Source organism: Apostichopus japonicus, chromosome 1, assembly GCF_037975245.1.
Source record: "Apostichopus japonicus isolate 1M-3 chromosome 1, ASM3797524v1, whole genome shotgun sequence".
In the NCBI taxonomy this organism is placed as follows: Eukaryota; Metazoa; Echinodermata; class Holothuroidea; order Aspidochirotida; family Stichopodidae; genus Apostichopus; species Apostichopus japonicus.
In genome coordinates this window covers 13,157,571-13,176,126 of record NC_092561.1, presented here as the reverse complement: position 1 = coordinate 13,176,126, position 18,556 = coordinate 13,157,571, and the positions used below count along the sequence as shown (strand labels likewise).

Below are 18,556 nucleotides of genomic sequence, written 5' to 3'. Positions count from 1 at the left end.
ATATGGTGTTTACAAGGTTTCCACATTTTGACACCTGGTGACCCCAAATGACCTTTGACCTCCACAGAAAACAACAGGCTTTTTGTACTCAATGTGGAACATCTACACTCCAAACATGAAGTTGGTCCAACTTTCCTTCTTGAAATATCGTCTTTACAAGCTGGGCGTCACAAAGGCATGCACATGCACCCATGCAATTATGAATGCAATTATAAGATTACGATATTCATTGAAACCAAAAATGAATATTTGTTTTGGAACTATCACTTGGAGCTGACAATGCAAATGCATTTATGAAGAAAATTAGCCTCAGGCTCTAATATGTAAAACCTGAGCAATCCTATAATGGCAAAAAAATTACAAGAAGAATGCAAATTAGGCACACAATTCAATGAGGTTAAAACCACAACGTGACTGAATATATTGGAGGCCTTATTCAAGCTGAGAAGCAGGATCCAGAAAGCCTATGCGGTTTGAAGAGCAGGTGTTAAGTAATGAATGCTCCAACATCACAATCCCACAGTTCGTAAGCTAGTAAATCCAGGATGAAATGGCTTCTGCATCTGAAAGTTACCTACAAGCATCTTAAAGAGAGAATCTGTGTTTTGAGTGTCCAAAAATAGTTCCACAGGAAACACCTCCACAGATACTCTTATAAATTGCCCAATTGGTGAATAAATAAGCCTGGGGCAGTGCATCTTGCTGGTAACTCTGAAATGTATGACGGTAATTGTGTGACTCCAGTGAATGTTGTAACTACGTATGTGCATTCACTGCTATAGCCAGAGACCCATCCAGTACCGTACAACTACAGCACTGTATCAATTCTCAATAATGCATGCGAACCCTGCAGCTTTGAGTTAGGAAGAGAGGAACCTCCAGAGAAACAGTGCAACAAAACTTGGCAGAGAAAATTATATATCACAGGTGGAAACTCACAATAGTGTATTAAAAAATTAAACTGAGTTAAACTAATCCAAATAAGGTGAAAATTCGAGAAATACATTCAAATCTCTTGGGCAGGCTCATCATTAGGTAGTGCAGCGGTATCACCAGCTCTTCTTCTAGTCTCCCGCCCTCCAGCTCTTTCTGAAGCTCCCTTATGATAATGAATGATCTCCTCCTTTATCTGAGCATCTGTGCAGGAGAAAATATGTTGTGTGTACCTCTCACTGCCTCTGTTAATCAGAAAATGAGAAGATATTTTACAGTTTATCAATAAAACATATGTTTCACTGTCCAAGGGAGGTTGCTCTAATGCATCTCAACTAAGGTGGACGTCAGATCGAGATATGCAGAGACAAAACAAATGGGAAGTGAAAGCTGACCGTTGACTCAATCTTTACACCCATCGGTATGTAACGTTATCATATGCAAGCTGATGCTCATTGCATCAGTTGTAGGGCCTACATCAACCGATTCACATAGCCGGTATAATAACTACTGGAAATAATACAGCACTCTACCATAGTAATTAACGTTAGAAATTATAATTTTCTAACACGTGTTAAGTTAAGTAACTACTATAATTGTGTTATGGAATTCAACAATTTCCCCTAGAACCTTAACCTATAGTAACAACTGTACATCTCATAGCACCTGTTGACATCCTGTAAAGATCCGTCACCTCATAGGCACCCATACAGCAGATTTGTAGTGCAAGTACAGTGGGACAAGTACGAGCACAAAAACAAAAATGCTGACTGTGATTACATGGCCCAGATTATGAGTACCAGTACAGTGGTATCAATAGAACATTACAATATTTTTTTAGAGCTATACATTACCCTAGGTAGCATCTTGCAGTCCCTACTTCTAATTATTTTCAGCCTTCCAAAAACCCTAAAAAATGACATTTGTTTAGTGCAAAAATTAGACGTGAGGCCCAATGTTAGGAGGGCCATATCTCATAAATTGTTATGAATTGAAGACTTAAATTTTGCATGTGTCCAGTATAGATAAAGATGTACCTGCGCAAGCTTTTCAGAGCAAACTGAAGTGGTCACCAGGAGATCTCTGCAATTACAAAGTGAACACAAATTCAAAAGTTTGAGGCAATTCAAAATCCTTATTTAAAAAAAAAACATCTCTATGTAAATGATTTACTGTGATATCACATATATGCTGACAGAGGCTCAATCAAAACTAGGATTCAAATGATTGAAATGAACTTTAAATTTAAAGAAATATTGCAAACCTTTCAAAACAGTATAGTTCAACCACAAGTGAAGTCTTGGTATGTTGCATGGGATAAACTTTATGACTAGCTAGGTACCCCACCAGGCGCTGTTCTACAGGGGGGGGCTTTAGTACTCCCAAAATAACTTCTAGCCCCCCCCCCCCAAAAAAAAAAAACATGGGCCATAATCATTCAGCATGGTGTGATTAAATGCATTAATCCCTTTTTTTTTATAAAGATACTGACAGGTTTCACACCCAGTCGTCAAATACTGTTTCGTTTATTAAATTGAAACAATGTTTATGGTTCATTATAAGGGGCTTGTTCTAACTGTTTTGAAATTGCAGTAAACTGCAGCATATGTTGTGTGAGTTTAATTTAGGAAACCAGGAGTTGGCAAAATGCATACCAAGTGGTTCTGAGGAGTTTTATTTGTTTTCAGCTCTTCTCCCAGCCTGTTCAGAGCCTCCAGATCCGTCACTGGGATGACCACTTCCTCAGGGAATACAAACTCTTCTTCACGGAGAGGTTGATCATTCTGAATATGAAGCTGCTGAACAGCATTCTTCAATTCTCTCACCTCTCCCTTCAATTCAGTCAGCAACTTCAGAATCATTCTCTGGGCAGCTGCAAAAAAAGTCTCAAAATTTATTATATGTAGACTACCTGATCATCAACCTAAAGAGAACAACCTTATAAAACTATAAAAGGTTAAACTGAAGAGCAAAGAGTAATATACAGTAACTGTACCTGCATACAGCAGAAGGGTTCAAGGCAATCTGGGCAAAATTTCTCAACATTGAAACAGCTGAATTATTGTCAAGCTGTTTTCTGTAAAAAAAATCAGAATATAGCATCATCCAACCCCATTTAGGGTGGTGCCTCATCTTACGGATGATTCGACAGAGAATATTGAAAACGAACTTACCATTGACATTCCTGCTGGAGCTCTCTTAAATCGGTCCTACTCGGCCACTGACAGGTGTAGTTCTGGGTACATGGTTTAAAAATCCACTTGCAGATGGCAATGACGGTGTCCAGAGAAACTGGATATGTTGGCACAGAGGGTGGCTGGTCTAACCTCTTCTGTGGTTGGGATTGCACTCAAATTGCTGGCAGTGGTGAGGCATTGGTGGAGAGTGTTGCTGAACCAGTTGGCCTAGGAATGTAATCATCATCATCCGAAGAAGTATCGTACCGACGATTTGCTCTGTTAAACACAAGGAAATGAACAAACAGTTACAATTAGTTATCATAATTTTGGGGTGGGAAACGTTTGTGATGAACACATATGTTCCTGAAGCCAAATACGTTTTAATAACTAATTGGGGAAACAATGCTATTTCATTTGGTCCAAGGCCAGCAAAATTGGTTTCATATACCTGCAGCAGCAGATGATGCATCTGTACTCGATCAAGCTGAGCTCGTCTGTATGCTGCTTACTGTGTTTTCAAGTTCGAGCATGTGGCACAACCAATGCTACATGGCAGATGGAATGTGACCCAAAAAAGCCTCGGCTCACACCTGTGCTGTCTAGAACCCTTCTTCCACCGGACTCTGGCTCCTTTGCTTACTCCCAAGTTCATATAACAAATCAATGCTAACCCATCTCCCACATCAATCTACAAAACAAACATGTAGGCCACATGTTAACTTTTTAGCTTGGGAAAAAAACCACTTACATCTGTATGTACTGTATAAAAAGATGCAGCATTCCTAATGTATAAAACTACAATTACAAAATTGATTATAATTATTTGGTTTTTCAAGGACCCACGGCTGCTTCAATTATTGGTAAAGAAAAGAAAGGTTCAGTCATTAACCATCACAGTAACTGTCTAGAAAAAGGCAGAAGAAATAACACGTAAACCTCTATTTCCTCTTACAACTTGCCTCAGCATCTTCTGCCTGTTCGAGGTTCTGATGTGTCTTCAGCTCTTGTTAGCATCTGACGTGCCTTCTCATATGAATCTGAGGGAAAAATTCGCCTGCGTTATTTTTTTAATACGGTATGGGTTATCTTGTGTTCTTAAAGGGTGTGAAGACTCGCACCAAAAGAAACGTCTAATGCTGGTAATCTGACCTAGTTTGTAATGAGGTGTAACAGAAGTGTTAGACACCAGCACTGATTCCAGAAAATACACACACACAGCTTGCTACCATCTGTAATTAGACACTAGTGTACAGTCAGTACATATAGCTGAGGTCAATACCCACAGCACAGTGTACAAACAATACAGCGATGGACATCTCAGGTAAAGATAACAAGGTATTACGTTTCATTACTGTACTGTCTGCATTTTGTAGCGACACGAACAAAACGTCACTTGCAAGCAACGTAACGTTTTCAGATGGCCGCACCCGGTTGGGGCGAGTCTTCAATGCCTTTAGGCAAAAGAACACTAGGCTGTCTGCTCCAATACTGTTGGGTTCTAGCTTCTGCTAGAGATTATCTAGCTATGGAATGACGCTTCTTATCCCATCCTGGGGGAAGAATATGTAAAGCAGTAGAACAAAACTGCGTTAGAGATATTTTATATTATCATATATTCTATATTTGTAAGCCTAAAAGGGAGTTCAGTAACACTAACAGATAGTTTTTCCATCCTAACCTACACTTTACATGTAAACAATACTCAGGAATATGAACTTTAATTTGGAGAAAACAAATGTGTCTAAGTACTATATTTGGTCATGTTTGAGAAGTATTCTTTGTTCTTTGGATAAGTAAATGTGTAAAATGTTGTTAATTAGTGACCGACTTTTGTTACCATCATCATTATATATACTTTCATAGTAGTCTAGTAGTACTAGCAGTACACAGGCGCTCGTAACGTTATACTACTACTACTACTGCTACTACTACTACTAGACTAGGCCTATGGAGTATGGTTTCACTATACTATTATAGCCCATGTAATAGGCCTAGGCTATAACGTTAACGAGAAAATTTGCACAGGGGAGCGATAGCTCCCACTAGCCGCCATGATGGAAAATGAGAAATATGGAGAAAACTACGTAATATATGACCAAGTAATACCGAACATTCACGAAGTGAATTAAGCGTGAGATCTAATAATAGATTGAATCTGCCATGTGCTTTTGTCGACATTTCGGACTTAGCAGTTTTTCATTTATTTTCAGGGGTGTGTTATGTTGATAGATTCTTTACTTTCAAATCACTTAAGTATCTTTTGAATGACTTTATAGATGGATTTGTTGCAATAATGTTTAACTTCTGTCCCGGGACTTCTATATCTGCAACAAGTACCGTGTGATACAGGATGTTTTATTCACTCAGAGATTTGATATTAAGGGGGTGCACTATTGGAATGATGAAAACTTGATTGCAATATGGCGCCGGTCAATGGTGACGGGTTCGCTCGAGCTCCGAAAATTCTAATGATTTTTCTCCTTCTACTAACATCTGTGAACTGTTTACTGTTACGAACTCAAGGGAGGAACTGCTTCTACTTAGACCTGATGTTCAAGGTAATCTCAACCGTTTGGAGCCTGATATTTTTGCTGACTTAACAAATGGAGGGTGTGTTCGAGACCTGCCGACGGCCCAGCCTAACAAGCCTAGGCATATACGCCGCAGAAACCGTAAGCGAGGTAAGAGAGGGGGTCTTCTAGTTAAATCACGACGCCGCTGGAACATAACACCGGTACCTGGTATGATCTTGGCGAACGTCCGGAACTTGCATAATAAAGTTGATGAACTTTTCTGCCGCATTCAAACGATGAGAGACTATATGTACTGTAACGTCTTTTGTTTCACGGAAACATGGTTGACTCCCACCCACCCAGACACTATTGTAAAACCACTTGGATTCTCTATTTATCGTAATGATATGGATCAGGCCGCTACTGGGAAGTCCCAGGGAGGTGGTGTGTGTTTCATGATCAATAATCAATGGTGCACAGATGTTAAGACTATTTCGAGAGGTTGTACCATGGATCTGGAGCATTTGACTATCAAATGTCTGCCATTTTACCTACCTCGGGAATTCTCATCGGTGACCTTGACGTCTGTTTATATTCATCCAGGGGCCAATTCAACGGTGGCACTTACTGATCTCGCAAACGTCATTACAAAAGCCGAGAATTTTGATCCGGATACTCTTTCAATTGTTGCCGGGGATTTCAACAAAGCTAATTTGAGGACCGTTCTCCCTAACTTTAAACAACACGTTACTTTTCCGACTGGCGGGAGGAGAACTCTGGACCATTGTTACTCCAAGGTTAAATCAGCCTACAAATCTGTCGAACGCCCCAGTCTTGGTAAATCGGATCATTCGGTAGTCCTGCTCATACCGGCCTACAAACAAGAACTCAAGCAATCTAAACCGATCGAGAAGGAGGTGATCCTTTGGCCCCAGTCTTCGGTCGATCAGTTGGTTGATTGCTTCGATAGGACTGACTGGGATGTTTTCAAGAGTAACGATAATCTGTATGAATTCACTGTCGCCGTGACGGAGTATTTACGCTTTTGTCAAGAACAGTGTTTACCTACAAAAACGATGACGTCATATCCGAACAGTAAACCATGGTTTGATAAGTCCATTCGGTCCAAGCTCGTCGCCAAGGACGCTGCGTATCGTTCTCGGAACACCGATCCGGAATCCTACCGGCAGGCCAGATCAAATTTGAAGAAAGCTATCCGGGACTCGAAGAGGGACAAGGTTGAGGAGAAGTTCGAATCGGGCGACGCTAGAGCTCTCTGGTCGAACTTGAGCCTGATCACACAATACAAAGGTCCCGCGAAAACCACTGACACCGATGATGTCACATTGCCCGACCAGCTGAATGAGTTCTACGCCAGATTTGACCGCCAGAATACCAGTGTCCCGGTACCCGCCCCATGCGACGATGTACTGCCACCATTTGAGATCGCTGAACACGATGTGAGACGAGCGTTGAAGGGTTTAAAGGAACGGAAAGCTGCCGGCCCTGATGGTGTCCCCCCAAGACTGTTGAGGCGCTGTAGTGATCCACTCGCGACTGTTTTCACTGACATCTATAACTGGTCGTTGAGGTTGCATAAAGTTCCTAACAGTTTGAAGGAAGCAACCATTATCCCGGTTCCTAAGAACAATTCTGCTTCCAGTCTGAAGGACTATAGACCTGTGGCACTGACTTCTGTTATTATGAAATCTTTTGAGAAACATTTATTGAAGTATTTATGCTCTAAATTGCCATCTGACCTTGACCCTTGCCAATTCGCTTATAGATCAAATAGACGTGTGGACGATGCAATATCTATTAACATTCATGACATTTTACAGCATCTTGAGAACAAGAATTCATATGCTAGAGTTTTATTTGTAGATTATAGCTCGGCTTTTAATACTATTATCCCTTTTAAACTGCATTCTAAGCTCATCAATGACCTCAAGCTCCCGGTTTCTATTTGTAATTGGATTTTAGATTTTCTTGTGAATCGTCCTCAGGTTGTTAGAATTGGTAATAATGTTTCTTCCGTGTTAACATTGAGTACTGGTACACCACAGGGTTGCCCTCTCTCACCGAAACTTTATTCACTTTTTACGTATGATTGTAAGGTATATAGCCCGAACTGTCTCGTGACCAAGTTTGCTGATGATACAACCCTCACTGGCCTCATATCGGACAATGATGAGTCGACTTACCGTGTACAGGTTGAATCTCTCATACATTGGTGTAATGAGAACAACCTACTCCTTAATGTTTCCAAGACTAAAGAGATGATTTTTGACTTTCGGAGGAAATAGCCAGATATGCAACCACTACGTATCGGAGGGGACATCGTCGAGCAGGTGTCAAGTTTTAGATTTCTTGGTATTCAATATCACATGGTCTGTAAACTGTACGGAAATCTTGAAGAAAGCTAGGCAACGTCACTATTTTTTTGCGGAAGTTGAGATCGTATGGATTCAATCAATGTATACTTACCAATTTCTATCGTGCAATAGTCGAGAGTATCCTGACGTCATCGATTATTGTCTGGTTTGGCCGGGCCACGCAAGATGATATCCGCAGATTATCTGCAGTGGTCAGGTCAGCTGAAAAGATAATTGGCGTTGATCCCCCTTACCTGGAGTCGCTCTACATAGACAGGTCTCTTCGTAGAACGCAGCTCATTTTTAGCGATTCTGATCACCCTGCCAATGCATATTTCAATTTCTTGCCATCGCACCGCAGACTCCGTACCTTTAGAGGGAACGGGCGTTTTACCGCCAGTTTCTTTCCATCTGCTGTCAAACTTTACAATAACCTGTAAATGTTATTTGCACATATTATTTATTTCTATTTTTCTATTTCTATTCTAAGGAGATTGAGGAATGTTTTAATTTTCGATGTGTAATTTTATTGCTATCTATGTATCTATGTATCTATCTATCTGTCTATCGTCTATCTGTCTATCTGTCTATCCGTCTATCCGTCTATCCGTCTATCCGTCTATCCGGCTGTCCGGCTGTCCGGCTGTCCGGCTGTCCGGCTGTCCGGCTGTCCGGCTGTCCGGCTGTCCGGCTGTCCGGCTGTCTGTCTGTCTATCTATCTGTCTGTCTGTCTGTCTATCTATCTGTCTGTCTATCTGTCTGTCTGTCTATCTATCTGTATGTCTATCTATCTGTCTATCTATCTATCTATCTGTCTCTCTGTCTATCTATCTATCTATCTATCTGTCTATCTATCTATCTATCTGTCTATCTATCTATCTATCTGTCTGTCTATCTATCTATCTATCTATCTATCTATCTATCTGTCTATCTATCTATCTGTCTATCTATTTATCTATCTGTCTGTCTATCTATCTATCTATCTATCTATCTATATATAAATGAATATCGTAATGAGTTGGAAAATCAAGAACAGTGAAAAAACTTTCAGCCTCCACCGGGATTCGAACCACGGGCCTTCCGCTCTGTACGCGGACACCCTAACCACTAGGCTTTGGACGCTGATTGTATGTCCAGAGGTTCGAAACCGGTAAGGAAGGTCGTAATTCCACTGTAGGCGTTTGTCACCAGTATCGAACAATACTAGTTCTGTTTTTGGTGACATATTTTGCCTTACTCTAGACAAACAAACATGATGCTAACCAACTCGAAATCATTTGTGATTCCTAAAGCCGGATCTCGAAAGAGATACTTGGAACAGATTTTATGTTAATGCAATGGAGGTAAACGACAAAGGCAAATGAATATATATAAATGAATATCGTAATGAGTTGGAAAATCAAGAACAGTGAAAAACTTATATATATATTTATATATATATATATATATATATATATATATAGAGAGAGAGAGAGAGAGAGAGAGAGAGAGGTGGAGGTGGAGAGAGAGAGAGAGAGAGAGAGATAGATAGATAGATAGATAGATATTGATATAAATATTCAACTAAAATTTCAACTTGAGCTCTTTAAGAAATGAGTAATACAGGAAACTATCGGGAGGAACAATGTATGCGTTGGAATTCCCAGGATCTTAAAGTTCATGGTCTGTAGATCGCAAACCACAAACTTAACTAGAAATTTCTAACGAATTCAGGAAATACGTCGGTTCAAATGGTCTCGAGTTTAGGCTTTACCTGGGAAATATCCGGACCTGCGATATGTATACAAAGTACATGTGGTCACAGAGGGGTTGATGATAAAAGTTGACATTTAGTACAGGCAGGCCTACAGCTTCATGAATCGTTATAGAACTATATGCAACGAAATAGATGCACACCGCGGCTTACACAAAGTGCATGAACTTTCCCTTAAGTATACTTGACCTTGTATTGTTAATATATATAAATATATATATATATTTATATATATATATTTATATATACACACACCCATCACTTCTTGAGATTGTTCTCATCTGCATGAAAACGCGCGCCCCACAACCCCTACGCCCCACCCCTCTCGACCTTCGCCCGTATAGTACCAAGACCTTGACAAAATCCGGCAACACACCACTTCATCGATAACAAGACTAGTGATCGGGTTGTGTATAAGTGACGTCTTGAGGTCATGCACTTACCTAAATGGAGTGTGACCACTCCCGATTTCCTAAGATCAGGCCCCGTAAAATCCCAAGAAATCCCAAGGACACTGTACTGAATGGACATGCATCTAACAATATTCGAATTATTCGAATTTGTAAAGCAAACAGCAGATATCACTCCATATCAGTGAGCATGAAAATGGCGTTCCAGAATGAACAGCCTCCAAACCATGGACGCAGATCCTGGTGGGGACAGCGGGACGCGTCCCCACTAACCTTTTCAGTAGTGGGGACATGATATACCGTATCCCCACCAATTTGTCTTGAACAATAGCTGCATTTCAAGTTTCCCTGTATTGAACTTTGGCGAAGTTTGATCCAGCATTGTGCAAATCACATGCAACAGTTCTCATTTTATTATATTTATCCACAGTTGTTAAATATAGGACGGAAATCGCATTTGCGGCAGTCTATAATTGTTTTCTGGGAGAGGACGCCAGATCCATCGTAAACAAAAGTCTACTTGGATTATTTTTCCCCTAATTTTTTTTCTGCAGACGCCCATGCATTTATTTCCCCAAACTAAACTTCTAAACCATGAAATATCAAACTTAAGAAGGTTTGGGAGCATCATTAGGTCTGGGAAGTGTTATTTCCGGCGATCTGGGAGGCTATATTTGACCAAAAAAAATCGTACGCAACGCGCGAACCCATGGTCGCGCTCCGCTTAGACTGTGTCAGAAAACAGACTCGCGTTCCCACCATTATCTAAGACTGATCTGCGCCCATGTTCAAACTGTTGATGTGTGTAGTGTTCGGTTTCGAAAATATCTATTTCCTTAAATAGGTTTTATTATTTGTACACCAATAAATTAACTGTGTCGGAATTTTCGAAAATTCCCTGACCAACATTCTTCATCATACTTCCCTCTACTCGTGCACATTTGACTAGTCTGTTTGGGGTTGAAGGAGGTTTTTCTGTATTGATTGTCCATAGATGAAATTTTGTGCAACATTGCATTATGGGTATGTTTTGAAGTGAATTTATCGTGAATTTTCAAATTCTGAACAAATAATGGGCTTAAAACCTTGAAAAGTGGAGCTGACGGGTATAGTGGGCCGCGACTTAGAACCACCTACAAAAGCAATGATCCGCGGGAGATGTGATGAGGTCGAACATGATGAGTGACTGATGACAATCTTCAAAAAGGTTATGGATGGAAAAAAAAAACCCATTTGGAAATACTTGGTTTTCAGGCAAAAGTGTACATCTGGTTGGTCAGTTTCAAGCTCGAGAAGTGCCATTTCCGGTGATCTGGGTGTATCAAAACCAGAAATTTTCTTGTACGCTGCGCGCCAACCGATGGTGGCGCTCCGCTTAGATAGTAATTCGCGCCCCCCGGGTCAGAAAATCCTGGATACGCCACTGATTAACCACATAAAATGACTGAATGTTCATTTCCTCAAGGGTGGTAATACAAATACAATATTTGTTTTGTTTTTTTATCAAAGGTGACCATATTTGAATACCTGGCATATTAGGGGCCAAAACAGCAAACCTTTGGAGCGGGATATACTGGTTTTGTATTGGGGTGTAAAATCTAAACAATTGCAAGTAAAAGATTCAAAGTAAAGAACATACTTTTCCAAACACGTTTTACGAGGTACAAAGTATATATTTATAAATTTGTAGTTAAGACGGTGCACTCGTTACTGCAGGAATGCGACAACTTAATAACGATTTTGCTCTCCCTTTCCTCTCTTATTCATTGCTGCAAATGTTTCTGTTGCAGCGATAGAAAGCAAGTGTAAAATAAATGACACATGTTGACGCCAGAAATGTGTTCCACGTTCATTTCTATTGTAAATTTTCTATTGTCAATAATGTTATTGAACTCTGAATTCAAACATGGAAACGTTTTACAAACATTCACCTCAAAATTAGTGGAATAATGCCACGAAGATTAATATATTTGAGTGGGGGGGGGCTGAAGACTGATGGCCGGCCCGGGGGAGGGGTCTAAGGGAAGTTTTTACAGGTGGCCTCAGATGCAATTTGGTGCAATAAAGCACATTTCAACACCCACTCCATGGGTAAACTTAATTTTGTATTTTCACCTGGCCTTAGATGCAATTTGGTGCTCCAAATGAGATTTTTTTCTCATTTGGAAAGGAAAAAGGGGTTTTCTGACTTGCGAAGCGGGGGGGGGATGATACTTCCGCCCCTCAACATTTTTCACTGGGGGGCTGGAGATATTGAGAGTTGGAGCTAGTATATTTTTCAACAAAAGTAAACTATGCCAACCGATCTTAATATATGTCTAATTCATATATTATTCTTGTGTCTTTGTTTACAGAAACTTCGGTGTAGATTGAGCGCAGTGAAGAACATAGACTGGTCAGAGGAGAGAAAAGACAGACTGTACAGTGATGTCAACTGATTATATGTCATCCGAGGAATCTGACATGGAGAGCTAACGAGCTAGGGTACCGTAGTGCAGGAGTTCACTTGGGAGTCGGAAAGACTGAACAAAATTAGGCTGGACTCATTCTATAAGGACGTTCTCCTTAGCGAAAAGTCCAGAAAAAAAGGATACCCGCCGTTAGGAAAGGAGACGTATCTTTAAAATGCGTATCGACTGACGCCCCAACTTGGGCTGTTAATTAGGCTGAACAATAATAATGAAGGTATGACCCCCCCCCCCCCTCTCCAAATGGTGAAAATGGTCATTGTTTGATGTGCCGGATTAAGCTTGTGGGAGGCCCGTGGCAAACAGTTTATTGGAGACCCAATAGAGATACATTGGAAATCTATTCGTAACTCGTAGTTCTTCTGAGCGGTGAGGTAGGCAAGTTTTTCATTACCAAACCAGAATTCTGTGTTTAGAAAGCCGAACCCATTTTTGTAATCAGTCCACAGTTTATCAAAATTGACTAATCCGTCCAAGCGGCGTTGAATCACCTATAGGGTAGGAATGTAAAAGACGTGATCATCAAATCTAAAGATACGTATATATGATACAATTTCATGTATCACGAGGTTTGTTGACCAGACGTATGCGTCAAGTGTCAGGACCATTTCATTCCTTGTAGAGCTGAGTGAAGTAAAGTGGGTACGTTCGGAAATTTGAATTAACGTTCCAAGACTGTAAAACCTAATAGAAACTTTTTATGCGAAGGCTATATATGAGAGCTGTCAGGCAGGGTAATAGGAAGTAAATGACACTTGCGCGCTTCATCACAGGTTCCCTAGACATCTACCTTAGTAGAACATATAGCATCCATCATGGTTGATATTTGCACAAACCCCTGTAGACTGACAACTCCCGTGCCCTATGCGTTCTACTGTGTTAGGCGGAATTTATGAACATGTATCACAGTCCAAACAAGCGAGTAGAATAAATAAATTAAAGAACAAAAACGTTGTTACCGTCCATCCTCCTTCGTCAGTGTCGAAATCACAATACACATTAAATGCACCACATCCGTCTGGTTGAATTGGTGTACCCCATTGGCTTGTGAATGACATTCAGACTGTATTTCGCTACAGTCGCGATACATCACTAGTTGAGAGGTGGAAGGGCATTGGTAGTGTGCATTTGGAGGGATAGTTTCCTAAAAAGGTAAAGACACTAACAATATTAACAACAATAATATCTTTTCTTCTGCCCCCCTTGTCACTCCTTTTCTCATAGCTCTCTTCCACCCTTTTTTCCTCACCTTTCTGTCTTTGTCATTCTCTAGTTTATTCTCTACCCCCTTCCCTTAATCCTCTCTTTGTCCCTCCACTGTTTATCTCCTACCTCTCCTCTTCCCCTGCTGGTTTCTTTCTTTCTTCTCTCCATCCCTTGTCTACTAATCCCCTTACATCTATCTCTTTGTGTTCACCATGCTCATTAACCTGTCTATTTTCCGTGGGTGTTTTTGTCCCTTAAGTTACTGCAACTTGTCATTAAGCCTCTGAAGAAGGTCCTTCTAAGATCGAAACGTCAGACCACCTTACTTTTACACAACCATAATATCAATAGAAGAAAAGAATAATGTAAGACAAAAAAATGTAAGGCAAATGAAGGATCTCAGGGGTTTCGAATCGTCAGTTACTAAACCCCTCTTTCCCATTTTCTTTCATCTCCCTTCCAAATGTGGACCTAACCATGAGGGCCTTAGCCCCAGTCCCATCAATCCCAGTTGTTAATATTGTTCTCTTTCAGTCTGAGGGCAGTTATTTTATGATACTAAGTCTCAATGACTTGAAACCTGACGTCAGGTGGCTTTTTGATTTCCAGTTTTAGATCATTTTGAATATTTACAATCCATTGCAGATGTCAAAACTGTTGATGTTTCCTGGAGGTAAATGCTATTTACTTTGGCCGGTCAGGGATCGAACCCAAGACATCCCATATGGTAGGCTACATTCCTTCTATGCAACCGCCCTTTGTGCCGCTCGACCATGACCTTGTACCCAGAGATTCCATGGAGACATTAAAGACCCTCCTGCTTAATAAATGTAGTTAATTAATTAATCTAATTATTTATTCATAAATAAGTTTTGATTTCGACATAATTGGTCTTTTTTCTACCTTATATAATAATGCAAGTCGGAGTAAGTTTACGGTATCTATGAAGAAACTTATTTGGAAAATATATATATTTTCTTTTTTATTTCCATATATAGTTTAGCAATATTTAGCCTTAATATAAGATGAGCAGTTACAACAACACCAACACAACCCATGGGGGCTCTAGCCACCGTCACCAACTTCACCACAAGTTACGATCCACATATTTTCTTCATTTCTTTTTTTGTCCGACGTACATTGAGAGACATGATATTGTCCGTCAACACAGTAATCTTGATTTTTACTCACAATAACATATAATATAGAATGTATAAGTACTTATGCTGACAACTGCCATACATAAACCATTGCAGTTTCTGTAATAAGCAAATCTATTTTTTTTTTTTGGAGAAGTAGATGCTGTATATTTTTTCTGGTCTTCTGATTTCAGGAAAATTCAAGAAGTGAATTTCATAAAGAAACTTAGTACCGACTGACTTACAATGCGGTCTGAGTGAACATGTGAAAAGTTCTATCGAAAAAGTTTTCCAAGAAGTCGGACGTCGACATTTGGTGCATGTGATATATCGCAACAATTAAAATTGGTTTATTATTGTTATTTTAGAGCTAGTAGATATACCGCTATCATGAATCTAAACTTTAATCAATTTAAATATGTTAAACTATATATTATATATTTTTCGGTATGGGTCTCCAAATATTGCACGTTTAATCAAGTTGCATGATTGAAACAGTAGACCAGCAATGTATATGAACCATCCTACTTCCTTGGCTTTCTTTCTTAACTTCTTAACGTTTGATTTACCTTATCGTCCAGCCTGAGAGCAATGTTCCCAAAGATTCCTGTGGCCACAACCACCATGAGGATGGTGAAAGTCATCATTTCTTCGAGTAAACTTGTAATTCTTGTCTGTAAACGTATCGTTGAATAATGTCTCAAATCTTTTGTATCACATTCTTATATTCGTAATATTTTTTACTAAGATATATTACTTGATTAATTGCATCTTTATTTCGTGTGTTCATCGAGAGGTGTTTGATTAGTAAAACAATGCCAAACAGTCCTCACCTGCTTCTAATTAAAATTTGTTAGTCAACGCCTACACAGAAACTGCTTTACCAAAATGAAATATATAAACCAAACGTTAAATGGTATTGAAGTCCGCATATTACCTTTGTTACACAAAATTATCAAATGTGTTTACTTTGCGGTTCATATAAAAAATAAAATAAAGCAATTCATTAAAATCCAAACTACAAAGTTTATTTCTTGCCTTTAAGGCAATGTCAACACTCGTACGCCGTATGTAAATTAACATTTTAAGTGCTTGTACTTCTGCTGCAATTGACAATGACAAATAGGATTCTTTCTGCAGTAGCCGACATGAGCAAATTATTCGCTACGCGCCTGTTCGAATTTCTGAATTTCTAAAGCAAACAGCAGATATCACATCATATCAGTGAGCATGAAAATGGCGTTCCAGGATGAACAGCCTCAAAACTGCCCGACTTGCCCGAAAAAAATAACCAAAAATTGTCGCGCGCTCCGCGCGTTCAACATGTCAAAGTCATATAAGTAAGCATTGGTTATTACATCGCATGCCATCGTGTACCGTACGGTTCTTGAAAGTTGCGCAGTATACCGCGGGATGCTAATGTAAACAACGAAATGTCTTATGCAGATGGAGAAAAGCATGGAAGTCCAATCATGTCAAAACTCTCTTTTACATTAGACATGGCGAATTGGGGGCTGCAGCCCCCCCCCCCCCCTCCGCCCCCTACGCCTATGTGTGTAGTGTTCGGTTTCGGAAATATCTGCTCTATTTTCATTTCCTTCAACGAAGTTTTATAATAGCCGTTATAAGAAGTTTTAATATTTGTACATCCAATAAATTAACTGTGTCTGAATTTTCGAAAATTCCTTCACCAACATTCTTCATCATACTTCCCTCTACTCGTGCAATTATTGACCGGTCTGTTAGGGGTTGAAGGAGGTTTTTCTATATTGGTTGTCCATAGATGACATTTTTTGCAACATTATGGGTATGTTTTGAAGTGAGTTTATTCACGAGAAATGAGAATTTTCAAATTCTGAACAAATAATGGGCTTAAAACCTTGAAAAGTGGGGCTCACGGGTATTGTGGGCCGCGACGTAGAATCACTTACAAAAGCAATGATCCAACAGGACATGCGATGAGGTCGAACATGATTTGTGACTGGTGCCAATCTTCAAAAAGGTTATGGATGGAAAAAAAACTATTGGGAAATACTTGGTTCTCAGGCAAAAAGCGTACATATGGTTGGTCATTTTCAAGCGCGAGAAATGCCATTTCCGGTGATCTGGGGAGTATCAAAACCAGAAATTTTCGTGTACGCTGCGCGCCAACCGATGGTGGCGCTCCGCTTAGATAGTAATTCGCGCCCCTGAGTTAGAAAATCCTGGATACGCCCCTGTTCTTTGTAACATGATGTGTTGTACTGTATTCATTGTCCGTTGTGCTACTTTGTAAAGGTGATGTGAAGAATAAAATATGTAAATGTAGTTCAATAGACACACTGGTGAAGCTCTGCAAAACAGGGATTTGACAGAACATAACGGTTAACATTACAAGTACAAAGCCAGTGCTGCCAGTTGTAGGTCTCATTTTGTCCAATGTATTTTAATAGTGTATTTAACAGAACAAACTTATTCACAAGTTCATGTTGACGAATAACTGCCATGGATGTTTTAATGTAGTAATAATCTTTTATAAAACTGCTATGCTAAGAAATGAGACAATTAACCCCACTAAGGTGTTAAAGTTTATCAATGGGTGACCATATTCGTCTTTCTAGCATATCTAGAAGCACCCCAATGTTCGGTGTTTAACCCTATATGAGATTGATAAGTGGCAAGCCGAGGTAGGGGGTGTGATGCGGGGGAGGGAACGTTCCTTGTATGGAATCGGGTTTTATCATATCTATAACTATAGACCCATTCCACCAGCAACTCAGTTCCACCCATTCCTACCCCTTCATATCCAATTAAAAAAAGATATCATAAAATAATATATCATTGTAAAATGATTGACGGTTTTTGTTACGAGTAATTCTAACAAAATATTTCCATGTTGCACTTAAAAGATTTGCAGAGCAGCAACACTTTAGAAATTTCTTATCAATGTAACGTAAAAGTTGAAATAATCCAAATGAACTTAGTGACACTTTTCATGAAGCCGTGTCGAGCATGTGGGTGAATTCTCGAAGAACTAGTGATATTTGCTGGTATGTCGATTTAAAACTTATCGAAGTGCATCAACAAGTGGGAAACGATGCGAATAAAGAGTATAGACTAACATAATCGCCAACCAACTCAAGTATACATTTCCTTAATAAATTAACTGGTATATTCATGCGATTTTTCTACAGAACGAGGTTTCGCAACCGCATCCAGAGCAAAGTAAAGAGTTAACCATGACCCTAGATTGCCGGTTACTGTCGTACTTTCAAAACAATTTGTATAAAATATTTGTCGATGAATGATTCTTGCAAGAATAGTGGATTTTATTCAATGTCTTCTAAGCTTTCGACCATGGCTAATAGTGTATGAACATATAAGTATTGTCAAAACTTGTGGGTGGCCTGCATGTGAGGGGCTGGCAAAACTCTCTTTTCAGCACCACATACCACCCCCTCCCTGACCACAACAAATCGCTTGGGTCTGTTTCTTGTTACAAATGAAATGCTTATTTGTAAGTTTTTGTGTTATTCGTATGTATTCGCCAATGTCACAGAAATCACCCAGCGATGATGGTGAAACTAAAAAACGGCATTC

General features: G+C 39.7%; 1 long non-coding RNA gene across 1 annotated transcript; it reads right to left on the bottom strand.

Moving 5' to 3' along the window:
- Positions 1–358: 358 nt before the first annotated feature.
- On the bottom strand, positions 359–8,698 carry LOC139967927 (uncharacterized). The gene is made up of 5 exons (XR_011793187.1): positions 8,114–8,698; positions 4,073–4,150; positions 3,108–3,389; positions 2,589–2,806; positions 359–1,178 (listed from the first exon to the last, which is right to left on the bottom strand). It is a non-coding gene; the product is annotated as an uncharacterized lncRNA (long non-coding RNA).
- Positions 8,699–18,556: the final 9,858 nt, after the last annotated feature.